Below are 13,943 nucleotides of genomic sequence, written 5' to 3'. Positions count from 1 at the left end.
CCCCCAACACACACACACAAATCACTTTTCCTTTAAACTTGTGGCTATGTCATTCATTCTGCTGCTGTGTGCCTTGGAAACTAGTCATGCAAGACCATCTATGATCCGGCAAAAAGAGGGAGAAGGAAGGTCCCTGCATGGGTCGGAAGAGATATGACGCCACGTGGAGCTTGTTCTTATGGGATTTTGTCTTAAGAATACAGACATATATTATCTTACCTTGCTTTAAAAAGATATTCTTCAGCCGGGCGGTGGTGGCACATGCCTTTAATCCCAGCACTTGGGAGGCAGAGACAGGCAGATTTCTGAGTTCGAGGCCAGCCTGGTCTACAGAGTGAGTTCCAGGATAGCCAGAGCTATACAGAGAAACCCTGTCTGGAAAAGAAAAAAAAAAACACATTAAAAAAAAAGATATTCTTCTTTCCTACATTTCATCTCTACTTCAATTCTCCTCCCTCCACCCCTCCCAGCTCCCCCTCCACCTTTCCCCCAGATCCACTGATCCTCTGTTTCCTTCAAAAAACAGTAGACCTCCCAGGGATATCAACCAAGCATGACATAACAAGATACAATAAGACTAGGCATCAGATTGCTTATAGACGGGAAGCTGCTGTCTTAGTTCTCCTTCTCGTCTTTCAAGATGGAGAGTGAAAAGGCAGAGAAGCCTGATACAAAGGAGAAGAAACCTGTGGCCAAGAAGGCTAGCGGTAATGCTGCTGCCTCTGGTCCCGGCCGTTCCAGCTAAAAAGGAAAAGCCCAGGAAGGGGAAGCCCCATTGCAACCAAAACCCTGTCCTGGTTAGAGGAATTGGCCGGTACTCCCGACCTGCTATGTATTCCAGAAAATACATACAAAAGGAACATTTTCTTGTACAAAAGGAAATACTCAGCTACCAAGACCAAGGTTGAAAAGAAGAACAAGAGGAAGATCCTTGCTGCTGTCACAAAAACAGTTGGTGGGTACAAGAACGGTAGCACCCAGGGGGTGAAGCTTTGCAAAATGCCTAGGTATTATCCTACTGAAGATGTGCCTCGGAAGCCGCTGAGTCATGGCAAAAAGCCCTTCAGTCAGCATGTGAGAAGGCTGCGCTCCAGCATCACTCCCCAGACTGTCCTGATCATCCTCACTGGGCGCCACAGGGGCAAGAGAGTGGTTTTCCTGAAGCCTCTGGGCAGCGGCTTGCTACTTGTGACTGGACCTCTTGCCATCAACAGAGTTCCTCTGCGCAGAACACACCAGAAGTTTGTCATCGCCACCTCTACAAAAGATGATATCAGCGAGGTTAACATCCCCAAACACCTGACTGACGACTACTTCTTTTTTTTTTTTTCTTCCGATACAGGGTTTCTCTGTGTAGCCCTGGTTGTCCTGGAACTCACTCTGTAGACCAGGCTGGCCGGGAACTAAGAAATCCTCCTGCTTCTGCCTCCCAAGTGCCTCCCAAGTAAGCCTCAAGCTGCCCCAGCTTGAGGCTTACTTCAAGAAGAATCAGCTGCGTGCAAGCCCAGGCATCAGAAGGGCGAGGTCTTCGACACAGAGGAGAAATACGAGGTTACAGAGCAGCAAAAGGCTGCGATCTCAGTTCTCCCTGAAAAACAGGATATATCCTCACAAACTGTTGTATTAAATTGCTTACAACTTAATTAAACAGCTTGGTATGTTAAAAAAAAAAAAAAAGACTAGGCATCAAATCTCATATCAGGGCTGGCTGAGGCAACTCAGTAGGAGGAAAGGAGTCCCAAGAGTGGTCAAGAGTTCTTACTTTGCTTTTTAAAAAATGCATTTAAAGATATATTAATTCCATGTGCATGAGTGTTTTGCCTACATACATGTAGGTGCACTACATGAGTGCCTGGTGCTCATAGGGGTCAGAGGAGGGCATAGGATCCCCTGCAACCGGAGTTACAGATGGTTGTGAGCCACCATGTGGGTGCTGGGAATGGAACCCAGGTCCTCTGCAAGAGCAGCCAGTGCTCCTAAACGCTGAGCCATCTCTCCAGCTTTGCCACCCAGCTCTACCATCCACCTACTTCCAAGTGCTGGGCTTACAGGTGAATGCCAACTCACCTGGTTGTGAAAGACCACCTTCTGGCATGCCAGGCAAGCACTTCCTCCAAGAGTAACATCGCTAGCTAGTGTCTTACTCTATATATTGCTCTTGCAGAGAAGTTTTAGGGGGTACCTGCAAGAGGTAATACCCACAGAACAGTTGGGAACCTGAGCCACAAAGACTCATCCAAATTCCCTGAAGGGCTCTATCAGGTTGGGAGTTTGAAGGAAGGCTGCTTCCCTGTGATCAGCATCACTGGGGCTTCTGTGGATGCTCTCTTAGCTTCCATTGAGAGAATTCGTCAAAGATAAGTTCCAGCTGTCATCCATGCAAGCCGGGATTCTTTTAGACTGCGTTAATCAGCTATTCACTGCTGGAGCAGAACACCTGTGACCAATAACTTAGGCTCAAAAGTTCTATTTTTGGCTGCAGGTTTCAGTCCATGGATGCGTGTCTCCGTTGTTGTGGGCTTATGGTGAGGCAGAGCATCAGAGCGAAGTTGCTAGCTGGGGTGCAAACCACAGGAGGGGTGGGAAGGAGATCAGGGACGAGACGCAACTCCTAAGAAGATGTTCCTGTGGCCTCCCAACAATATTATCAAACTAAGAATCTACCACAGAGATGAATCTACTGTGTTTGCACACGCAGGACCCAACCATCTCAATGATTGAATTCACCAATGGTTACTGACCATCCAACCTATGAGCCTTTGGAGGGAATGCTATTTCCAAGCCACCATAGAGCCCTTGTAGGTAGGAAGGTGGGCCCATGTCCCTTGTTGTATCTAGCCTTCTTGTTAGAATGTGCTAGGGCTGGAAAGGCAGTGAGACCCGTGTCCCAGATGTCCATGCTCTTCCCGTGCTTCGGCCACTCATCCTTATGTCTTTCCCAAATCCCTGAGTTTCTATGCCAGTGTACTGGGAGAAAATTAACACCTTGGAACTGGCTGTGAAGGCCGGGTCTCTTCCACAGAGAAGGGAGGTTGCGAAGGAAAAAAATACTTAAGATTGCTCTTGGTCAGTAAGATCACTGACCTTGATGTGACTGTCACCTGCCTATGTGACTCTTGTCATCTGCCCTGCTTGCTGTATGCTACTTAAGCCTGCTTGTCACTTTGTATAAGGACTAGGACTTGGACTCACAAGAAGGACTTGGACTCGCATGCAGGACTAGCACTATGGACTCGCAGGACTCACACTAGAACTTAGATGGGCTAGGACTCAGACTCATGCAATCCGCAGTCCCCCGGGCCCAGAGAGCTTGGGCCCAGGAGATGCAGCACCAGTCTAGAGGAGATAGCTGCTGCTTTAGACCCAGTGTGTTTTAGATGGCCTCAGATGTTCCTTAACTGCTGAGCTACCAGATTTACCATCTCTCTTTTGCAATGACTGTAAAAGTCTGATGCCATTTCTAAGAAATACATTCAGATCCTGTACTTCATGTGTCATCTCTGCCATCATTTCTTCACCTACGCCTTGTCGACCTGACTAGGACCCCCGTTTCTCCCTCGGGTTGAGGGAGGCCCAGATATGCCGGCCTGCAACACTTGAGCTCAGCTCCTATCCTAGTCACTTTTAGACCACTCTCTGTAGCTTTAGAATGCTCTCAACTCTCTGTAGCTAGGTTTCCTACTGTACAGTTTAATGGCTGAGGCCTCTCTGCTGACTGGGCCCAGCATGGTTTCCTTGCCCCTTTGTAGAATGTATACTACCCTCCTCTCTGGGGAATTCTACGTGGGGGGCATAACTGCAAAAGAACACATCCATGAACAGTACTGCCTGACAGACCCTGGTAGTGGGGAGAAGCTCACATTGGAGCTGTGCTCTGGGGCATCAAAGAGCAGACAGCACATCTACTGGGATTTTCAGCAGGTGAGTTGCTCGGGTTTGAAAGTGCGGCTGTCCAAATATAGCATGAGAGGTTCAGGTTTGGCTATAATCTGTAGCCCTGTACAAAAATGAATTTCTATGTCAGTGTTTATGGAAACTACATAAACACACGTGCACATGAGCACGCACGCGTGTGCGCACACACACATACACACACCAATAAAAACAAAACCCTTCTATCGGGCTTTGTTGTACCACCATCTCTTTGCTGGGTAGACTATGCTGTCCACTTTAAGGAATTAAATGAGATAGCATGTGACAAGCATTTGCCTCATGCCCAACACAGGAGCAGCCAATACATTTGATTAATTTTATTAGTAATAAATACCAGACTTGGGAGCACGGGGTGGAAATATGTAAAAGCCTGCCTTGAGCTGAGTGTAACCGTTCACACTTAGAACCCTAGCACTCAGGAGTCAGACAGGAGAATCACCAAAAGCTCAAGGCCACCTTGGCCTGCATGGTGATGTCTATGTCTGCCTAGGATTGCACAGTGAGACCCTGTCTCAAAGAACAAACAAAGCTCCTCCTTTGTCCAGAACAGGGCGGAGAGAATTCTATGGAAATCCTGTGACAGTAATGTGAGGACCCTCCCTGATCAGGGTTTCTGTATGAATTTTCTCTACATTTCAGTTGCTTCAAAGGCTTGTGTCTTAGGCCACTTGGGTGGGACCACATTGTCCTGTGGGGGAGATGCCAAGCTGCCTGTGATCCTGTCTCGGAATGCCTACCTACTGCATTAGGTTCAGGAGCTATATTTCAAGGTTACAAGTGGTTGTGAACTGTCCAATAGAGGTGCTGGGAACCAAACTTGATCTCTGCAAAAGTCAGCAAGTGCTCTTAAACGCCGAGCCATCCCTTCAGCTCCTCAAATGACAGTTTTAAGCCAAAGGTTTTTGTTTGCTTGTTTGTTTGTTCCTTTAAAGAAATTTCTGCTACTTATGGAGAACCCTTCAGGGAAAATATGTGCAAAACAGGTTCAGAGGCTTTATAGTCTGTCTCCCTGAACTAGATAATATTGATTATGAGGAGGAGGGAGAGGAGGGGGCTTGGAAACAAAAAGAATGGGTGTGGCAGAGGAACACACTCAGCTCTGAGAACACTCAGAGAGTAGCCAAGCTCTCTTATGCCCCTTGCAGGCATTGTCCTTCCCACTCCCTCCTCCCCAGGACCAGACAGTGGCCCTCTGGGTCCAAGCAGCCTTTCCAGGAGGGAGCCTTCCGTGACCCACGGGAGTAGGCGGTGCTACCCACGGAAGTGGGCGGTGCTACTTACGGGAGTGGGTGGTGCTTCTGAACACTCTAGGGTTCTATTAGTCCTTGTCTCATTCTCTTTTAGAGCAACATTTACTCGAACTTTACCTTTTAAAGAAAGGATCTTACTCTGTGGATTTGGAATTTTCAATTTGTTGCCTCCAGAACGCTGGAATTACAGGCGTGCACTAACTAACTACCACAGCTAACCTCTTCACCTGCCTCTTTCTACCACGGAGCTACAGCTGGTAAGACCAGGGCCTGGCTGGGTTCCGTCTGTTGTCACGGTCTGACAGGCGGATGAACGCTTGGCCCACTTGGGGAATCAGCTTGGAGAGGTGACCTAGTAGAAAGGACTATGCTGTCTTCCCTATGCCGAAGAGTCTTAGCAACCCTGCAGCACTACGTCAAATACTGACATGATTCCTAAAAGAAGACATATTTTGGTTCAGTCTTGTTCCTGATCAACACAATGGGAACACGTGGCAAACCGGAACACACTCATGTTGTGAGTCAAGGTGCCGAAGAGAAAGGGGAGGGGCTTAGGCTCTCATCTTCCCCTTTGAGGTCACATCTCAGTGACCATCTCCCCAAAATGCCACACGGAGGAACAAGACTTTAGCACACAGCCCCCTGAGGGATGTTCCAGACCCTAGTGATGTTGAGGAGTTTCTGGGGAAGTGGTTCTGAGATCAGGGGTGAAGCACAGGGGGAGGAAAGACTTCTTCAAAGCCCAGTGGTTACAGCTGCCCTGTAAGACCAGGCCGCCTTGTGCTGCGTTGACGTCTCTAGTAATGGCAGGCACCAGGGCCAGCATCTGGCAGGACTAGTGCACCAATGGGTTTTTAAAATCCTTAGTGGACTTGTTACTTCATGTAGAAACAAAACAATGCTGAACCATTAATTTCATCAGGTCTTTTTATGGTTTAATAAATTGAATTTCCTTACCCCCTGAAGACTACATCCATAAATCACTCCCAGTATTTAACTTGAAATTTAATGATCCCTAATCTCCTAAGTGTTTACAAAGTACAATCTCAACGTGAAGTCGCAAATTTAATTACTCAAGGACACATCTTAAAATTGGCATTCCAAGGTTAACTAATAAGATGCCAACTTTTCCCAAACAGGACACATTCCTCCCGGTAGCAAAGAGATATGGGATCTTTGGGGACATATGTTTGTTTCCCTTAATGCTGTATTTTATAGTAAAGCTCCTGGAATAAAAGATACTTTACTTTAAAGAGATGATTATTCAAACATTTGCAAATCAGTTTTCCCAAGGGAATTTTGGAAAATGGCTAAGTTAGTAACTTTTGTGTTGTGATAAAATACCTGACAGAGGAGACTTAAGGGAGGAAGGGTGTATTTTGGCTCATGGTTTGAGGGGATACGGTCCATCACAATGAGGAAGACACAGTAACAGCAGGGAGCTGATGACTTCTGCTTCCTTCCATTTTCCCTATTTATTCAGTCTCAGATCCTGTCTACTCCTCTTGGGTGAGTTTGCTTCTTTTTGTTCAAGAGCTCTCAGGTGTGCCATTAAGTTGCTAGTGTAAGATCTCTCCAGTTTCTTTACCAGGGCACTTAGTGCTATGACTTTTCCTCTTAGCACTGCTTTCATTGCTTCTGTGGCAAAGGACATAGTCAATAAGGCAAATCAACAACCTACAGATTGGGAAAAAAAAATCTTCACTAATCCCACATCCAATAGAGGGCTAATATAAAGAACTCAAGAAGCTAAACACACACACACACACACACACACACACAAACCCAAAACAAACAAACAAACAAAAAACAAAAAAAACCCCAAACAAGAAAACAACAACAACAACAACAAACCTAATCAAAAAATAGGGTATAAAACTAAACAGAGAATTCACAACAGAGGAATCTCAAATGGCTGAGAAGCACCTAAAGAGATGTTCAAAGTCCTTAGTGATCAGATAAATGCAAATCAAAGCAACTCTGAGATTCCACCTTACACCAATCAGAATGGCTAAGATCAAAACCTCAGGTGACAGCACATATTGGTGAGGGTGTGGAGAAAGAGGAACACTCTTTCATTGCTGGTGGGATAGCAAACTGGTACAACCACTCTGGAAATCAATCTGGAGGTTCCTCAGAAAATTGGAAATAGAGCTACCTGAAGACTCAGCTATACCTCTTTTGGGAATATATCCAAATGATGCCCTCACCATTTCACAGGAGCACATATTCTACTATGTTCATAGCAGTCTTGTTTGTGATAGTCAGAAGCTGGAAACAACCAAGATGTCCCATGACAGAAAAATGGGTACAGAAAATGTGGATCATTTACACAATGGAATACTACTCAGCTGATAAGAAGGACATCCTGAGTTTTGCAGACAAATGGATGGAACTAGAAAATATCATCCTGAGTGAGGTAACTCAGACTCCAAATGACATGCATGATATGTACTCACTAATAAGTGGATATTAGCCAAACAAACAAACAAAAAAGTACAGAATACCCAATATACAGTCCACAGAACTCAAGTAGGTCAATAAGCTGAAGGACCCAAGTTAGGATGCCTTAGTTCCACTTGGGATAGAGAAGAAAGCAATCACAAGTGGGGAGGGAGGGACCTGGGAGGGAAAGTGGATGGGGACGGACTGGGTTGGGGTGGAAGAGGGGAACCTGACTTGGTACTGGGTGAGGGAAAAGGACTGAAGCCCCGAGGGCCAGCAGAAAGAATGCAAACAGGCAACTTTGTGAGGTAGGAGGTTGAGGGGACCCTCCAGAATGCACCAGAGACCTGGGAGGTGGGAGACTCTTAGGACTTAAAGGGAGAGACCTTAGATGAAATGCCAGACAGTAGGGAGAGGAAACTTATAGAGCCCACCTCCAGCAAAAAGACAGGGTATCAAATGAGGGAGGGGGTTGCCATCCCACAGTCAAAACTCTGACCCATAATTGTTCCTGTATGAAAGAACTGCAGGAATGGAAATGGAGAGGAGCCTGAGGAAAAGAAGGTCCAGTGACAGGCCCAAAGTGGGATCTAGCTGAAGGGGAGATACCAAGAGGCCGGACCCTATTACTGAGGCTATGGAGCACTCACAAAAAGGGACCTATCATGACTGCCCTCCAAAAGATCCAACAAGCAGCTGAAAGAGTCAGATGCAGATATTTGCACCCAACCAATGGACAGAAGCTGTTGACCCTTGTGGTTGAATTAGTGAAAAGCTGGAAGAAGCTGAGAAGGAGGGTGACCCTGTAGGAGGACCAGAAGTCTCAATTAACTTGGACCCCTGAGATTTCTCAAACACTTGACCACCAGCCAGGCAGCATATACCAGCTGATATGAGGCCCCAACACATGTACAGCAGAAGATTGCCTGGTCTGGGTTCAGTCAGAGAAGATGCACCTAATCCTCAAGAGACTGGAGGCCCCTGGGAGTTTAGAGGTCTGGTTGGTGGTGGGTGGTGGGTGGTGGGGACATCTGAGTGAAGACGGTGGGGGGGGTTGGGGAGGAGGTATGGGATGTGGAACAATAGGACAAAGAGGGGAATAAAATCTGGAGTGTAAAAAAATAAAAATATAAATAAAATGAATGAATGAATGAATGAATAAAAACAAAACCAAAAACATCAATAAAAAACCTTCAAGTTAGGGATTTTTACCTTCTAATATTGTGATATCTGTTTGGATATTGTCGAAGTTTGAATAAAACCATCCCCCATAGGCCCACAGGGAGTGGCACTATTAGGAGATGTGGCCTTGGTAAGGAAGTCTATCTTAGTTTCTTCCTGCTGCCTGCTGATTGGATGAAGAACTCTCAGCTCATTCTCAGCTGAGAATGGCTGCTTGCACACTACCATGCTTCCTGCCACAGTGATAATGGACTAAACTAAACCACTGAAAGTGTAAGCCAGACCAATTAAATGTTTTCCTTTATAAGAGTGGTCATGGTGTATCTTCACAACAATAAAACCCTAAGACAGCTGTATTTAAAAGTAGTAGAAAGGGGGGAGGGAGAGAGGGGAGAGAGAGAGAGAAGAGAGAAGAGAGAAGAGAGAGAGAGAAAGAGAGAGAGAGAGAGAGAGAGAGAGAGGAAGACAGGGATAGACAGAGATACAGAGAGACACAGAAAAAGGCAGAAAGACAGACACACACATGTACGCGTGCACACACAAACACACACACACACAGAAAATACAAAGGAACATAAAGTTTTAGATAGGTGGAGGAATGTTCTTTAGTTGTGGCTGGGCAGAGCACAGAGGGACTGCTGATGGGTGAAAGAGATAGGGCAGCTCCCTTGAGGGTGTCCTCGGGGCAGCATCCAGAGGAAGGTGGGAAGCTATTCTGTGATGATATAGATGAGACAGAAGGATGACTTGGACGGTCAGTTAAGTGCCTAGGAATGGAGACGAAGTTGGGAAAGAATGCTCTGCAGGTGCAGTGGGTAACCCTGAGGGGTGGCCTTCCTGGAAGCCAGGCAGCTACAGGCACTTTTTGAGCCTGGCCAGTGTAGGTGGATCTTGCTATGGTCTGTGGGAGAAAGGAGCTTGGGGCAGCAGGATGGCATTCTAGAACCCAGAAGGTAGTTCCACATGACCTACACTGGATGGATTCCTTAAGAGGGTAGCAGCAACGTGGGTATGCACTAAGAAGGTGGTGGTGTGGCCAGGGTTGCTGGCTAGACCCCACAGTGGTGTTGTGTGTGAGCGCTGGTATCAGTAATGGGAGAAGGGGAAGAGAAAATCACCCGGCCCAGGCACTAGCTAAATGCTGGGAGAGACTGGGTGCCGGGTGTGAGAGAGGAGAGGAAAGAAGGCCGGCAGCAAAGGTAGGGTCCAGAGAGCAGATAGTGTGCACAGATGGCGAGGTTTCCAGTGGCTCCACTGTGGCCAAAAGAAGGAAGGAACTGAGCAGGGTGGAGAGGCTGTAGGAGGAAAAGAAGGATTAGGTTCCCTACTTCCCTCCCTACCTCCCTCTCTCCTTCCCACTATTTGTCCTTCCCTCCCTCCCAGATAGAATAGGGAGGGGGGATACACAGAGCTGACTTACACCCATCATATAACTTCCTTGTATCTGGCATAGGACACCCAAAGAACAGAGACCTCAATTGCAGCCACACTACTTCTAAACCCATTTCAGAGACATAGAATCAGACTTGGAGAGGATAGGAAAGTTGCCCAAGGTCTCATGGTATATGTATATGGGAAGTGAGGACTCCTCAATTCTGCAGTAAAACTCCATAGACAGTGCTGGGGAGGGGCACTGCTCAGAAGGGTGAGGTATAAATGGGCTGAGGTTCCTGTGTGGTTCTGATCTATACCTCCCTTTTTTGATAAAGACGGAAGGGGGACAACAAGGAAGAATGGTCCTGAAGGGTTGTGTGGACACAAGGGTGGAGAAGTTCAAAGGAAGCCAAGTGGCAGAGGGAAGCTGGGCAGCACGCAGCCATGATTTCCACCTGAGTGCAGAGCTGGCCCCCGTGAGGCATTGTAGCTACAGCTGACTAGTCTGTACATACAGCAGGGCAAGCTAACTCTACTCTTTGCTTCCTTTTCTCTTCTGGGCGTGCACTGGGGAGCCCTGCAATAAAAGCCTGACCCTCCTGTGTAGCTAGAGGACTGCCAACACCTTGCCCTTGTCTCTCCCATCCAGGGAAAATCTGCACTACCGAACGAACGGTGTCTGGAGATCAGGACGGCCCGCTCAGCTCCCTACAGGCTTGTGTTAGAGAACAGCAGTACTCAACAGCTATGCACCAGGCAGCATATAGGCAAACATGGGGCCACTAATAGCCAGTGAGCCCCACAGAACTTGGGATTTGGTGTGTGCAGGAGACAGTTCCTATGGCTGAAACAGCAACTAGACACGGCTGCTCCAACAGGGAGAGGGTAAGTGACAGGTGAGTGTTTGGGACTTCAGCAAGCCTCACAGAGGTGAGGCTTGGGCACAATGTCAGGGTGTCTGCTGGGAAGAACGGCGGAACTCAGAAGCCTCGTCCCCAGCTCGACTTGGGAGGGAGATCGTGATATGCATCATGCTCCATTCTGGGAAACTTCTCGAAATAGCCAGAGCATCATCTGGCTGTGCCGCGGAGACAGCACACAGGATGAAAGTTTATCTTTGATTTCCGCCAACACTGTTTAGCCTTCACTCCTGACAGCTACTATCGCCACTGCGTCACACCTCCTCCTCCATCTCATCTTCTCATCTCCCCAGACTGTCTGGGGCTGGGCCACGTGACCGGCTGGATCCTCTTCATCCCAGAAGCTCTACCAACAGCTACCCAGGTGGCCTCAATTCCCTCCCTGCCTGGACTGTTTCAAAAGAGGCAGCAGCCATGCAAGTGACGTTCTCAAATCCCAACACCTCAGTCTTCCTGCAGGTGCCTTTGGATAGCCGGTCCCTCCTGTGGTGAAGTGGTCACAAAGGTGGGAGAGGGAGGAGGATCCTGTGTGTGGGCTGTAGGCTCCCGGGGTCTCCTGCAGAGTGGCTAAAGACAGAGTATCCTCAGATGCATGGAAAAACATTTGACTTCATTCCCAGTGGGGAACCAACTAGAGGTGCCCAAAGGTAACTTTCCACCCAACTTGGTGAATGACAAATACTACACAGCACATTCTGTGGGCAGGGAGGTGGGAAACAGACCATTTCATACATCTCTGACAGGGACTCAAGCTCATGCCAGCTTCCTGGTGGGCTAATTGGTGGTATCCAAAAATAGCGCATGTGTGTTTTCTCAATGTGCCAAGAATTCCACCTCTAGAAATTTACCTCCAAAATTAAGAAAATGGGCTGCCAACATGGTTCAGAGGGTAAAGGCATTTACTATAATGCCTGACAACTTGAGTTTGACCCCAGGAAGGTGCACCGTGGAAGGACAGAACTGATTCCCTCATGTTGTCCTCTGACCTAACTACCACATATGCACACACACACACACACACACACACACACCCATCCCACATACACACACACATACACACACCACTAGATACAGCAGACATATATGAGATATAAAAACAAATGGAAAAGAAAAAAATAAACACTCATGCACAAAGTAATCCTTTGAGTATTGATTCTAAGTGAAAAATATTGAGGTGAACTTCGTGCCTTAGCATTAGACCAGTCAGTCAGAGACATCCACACAGGACTGCCTGTCCAGCTGTAAAAGCCAGCAAGCAACATCTGTGTCTGATAGAGAGGAAGGAACAGTGTTTTGTTTAGGTAAGAAGAAGAAGGTGTGGCTTGCAGCCATCTTTTAGTAAATAAAGGGAATGTATACATGTAATGTTCAATTCTCCACAAGAAAAACAAAACAAAAAAGCCTAAAGCTGGATGTGGAGGCTCATAACTGTAATCCCAGCACCTGAAAGGGTGAGGCAGGAGGATTGTGAGTTTGAAGCTAGTTTGAGCTATGCAGCAACAACATCTTGTTTAAAGAACAGGGAGGGGAGAAACTAAAACTAAGTAAAGTTAAAGGAGAAACTAACGAAATATGGTGTAGTAGTGAATTAGTTAATCTGCTTTGGCTCCCAGTGGGGAGCACTGCACCCACCCAAGGGCTCTGGATTCATGAATGAAAGACTCACACACACACACACCAGCTAATTTTGATATGCCTTGAGCTTCTCAATGGCTGGGCACTTCTAAACCTCCCTTGGGCTAGCACATACTCCCTTCTGGTATTCCCTAGTTAACATCTTTTAAAATCTATATTCCATCTCTGCTACCCCAGACCCATCCAGAGGAATGGCCCCTAGGGCCATTTTCCCTGAATCTTATGTGTCAGCAGACCTTTAAGTCTGTTCTCCTTGCTCCCTGTTATGGTGATTCTGTCTGTTCTTCTTCCTCTATCTCTTGTCCTTGAAATCTAAAAGTTCCACTTCTGTTTCCATGCCTAGCCATTGGCTGTATGGCAATTCTTTATTACCAATTGGAGCCAGCTGGGGGCAGGGACCCTTAGCTTCTGGAAGCACAGCTTTTGGGAGCCAAACTAAGACAAGGCATTAGAACTAGCCCTCAACAATATGGTGGTAATGGGTGGTGGCCGTAAATACACAGTGGAAAGGACTTGGGCGAGAAACAGGATGGAAGGAATGTGTGTCTAGAGGCGACATTCCTCTAACTATATGTTTTCATGTAGCTTTGACATTTAGAGCAATGTTTCAAAATTACATTTCCAAAATTAAATTATATAAAGTCAGAGACAAAACCCTCAAATGGATTATAAACAAAAAGTGAATCTCAATTTTCTAATTTATTGTTGTTTGTTTAACTTTACTAGTGTTTACGTGTGTGTGTGTGTGTGTGTGTGTGTGTGTATGCCATGTGTGTACACATGCATGCCACAGTATGTGTATGGCGGCCAGAGGACAACTCTTTGGAGATGGTTCTCTCTACCCTTAAGTGGTTTTCTGGGATGGAGCTTAAGCTGTCAGGTTTGTAAGGAAAGTGCTTTTACCCACTGAGCCACCCCAAGATCCTACTGTGTAGCTCAGGCTAGCCTTGAACTTTATGGCAATACTAGGATTAAAAGCACAAGCCCTCACACCCAGTGCCTAGCTAACTCTATTTCTATCTTCTGTCTTGGTGTTTCTAGCATTCAGAATATTTAAAATCTACCATTCAGATCTTCTTTTTCTTTTTATCATTCTTTTGTGTGTGCACGTGCATGTGTATATGTGTGTATGTGTACTTGTTGTTTGTTTGTTTTGATAAAAAGGCTCACGTAGTCTAGGCTGGCCTTAAACTTGTTATATAGT

General features: G+C 46.7%; 1 pseudogene; it reads left to right on the top strand.

Moving 5' to 3' along the window:
- Nucleotides 1–640: 640 nt before the first annotated feature.
- On the top strand, nt 641–1,647 carry LOC116100004 (annotated as a pseudogene).
- The last annotated feature ends 12,296 nt before the right edge of the window (nt 1,648–13,943 follow it).

Source organism: Mastomys coucha, unplaced genomic scaffold (assembly GCF_008632895.1).
Source record: "Mastomys coucha isolate ucsf_1 unplaced genomic scaffold, UCSF_Mcou_1 pScaffold20, whole genome shotgun sequence".
Taxonomy (NCBI): domain Eukaryota; kingdom Metazoa; phylum Chordata; class Mammalia; order Rodentia; family Muridae; genus Mastomys; species Mastomys coucha.
The sequence above is the reverse complement of the archived record's forward strand: the minus strand, read 5'-3'. Positions and strand labels throughout refer to the sequence as shown.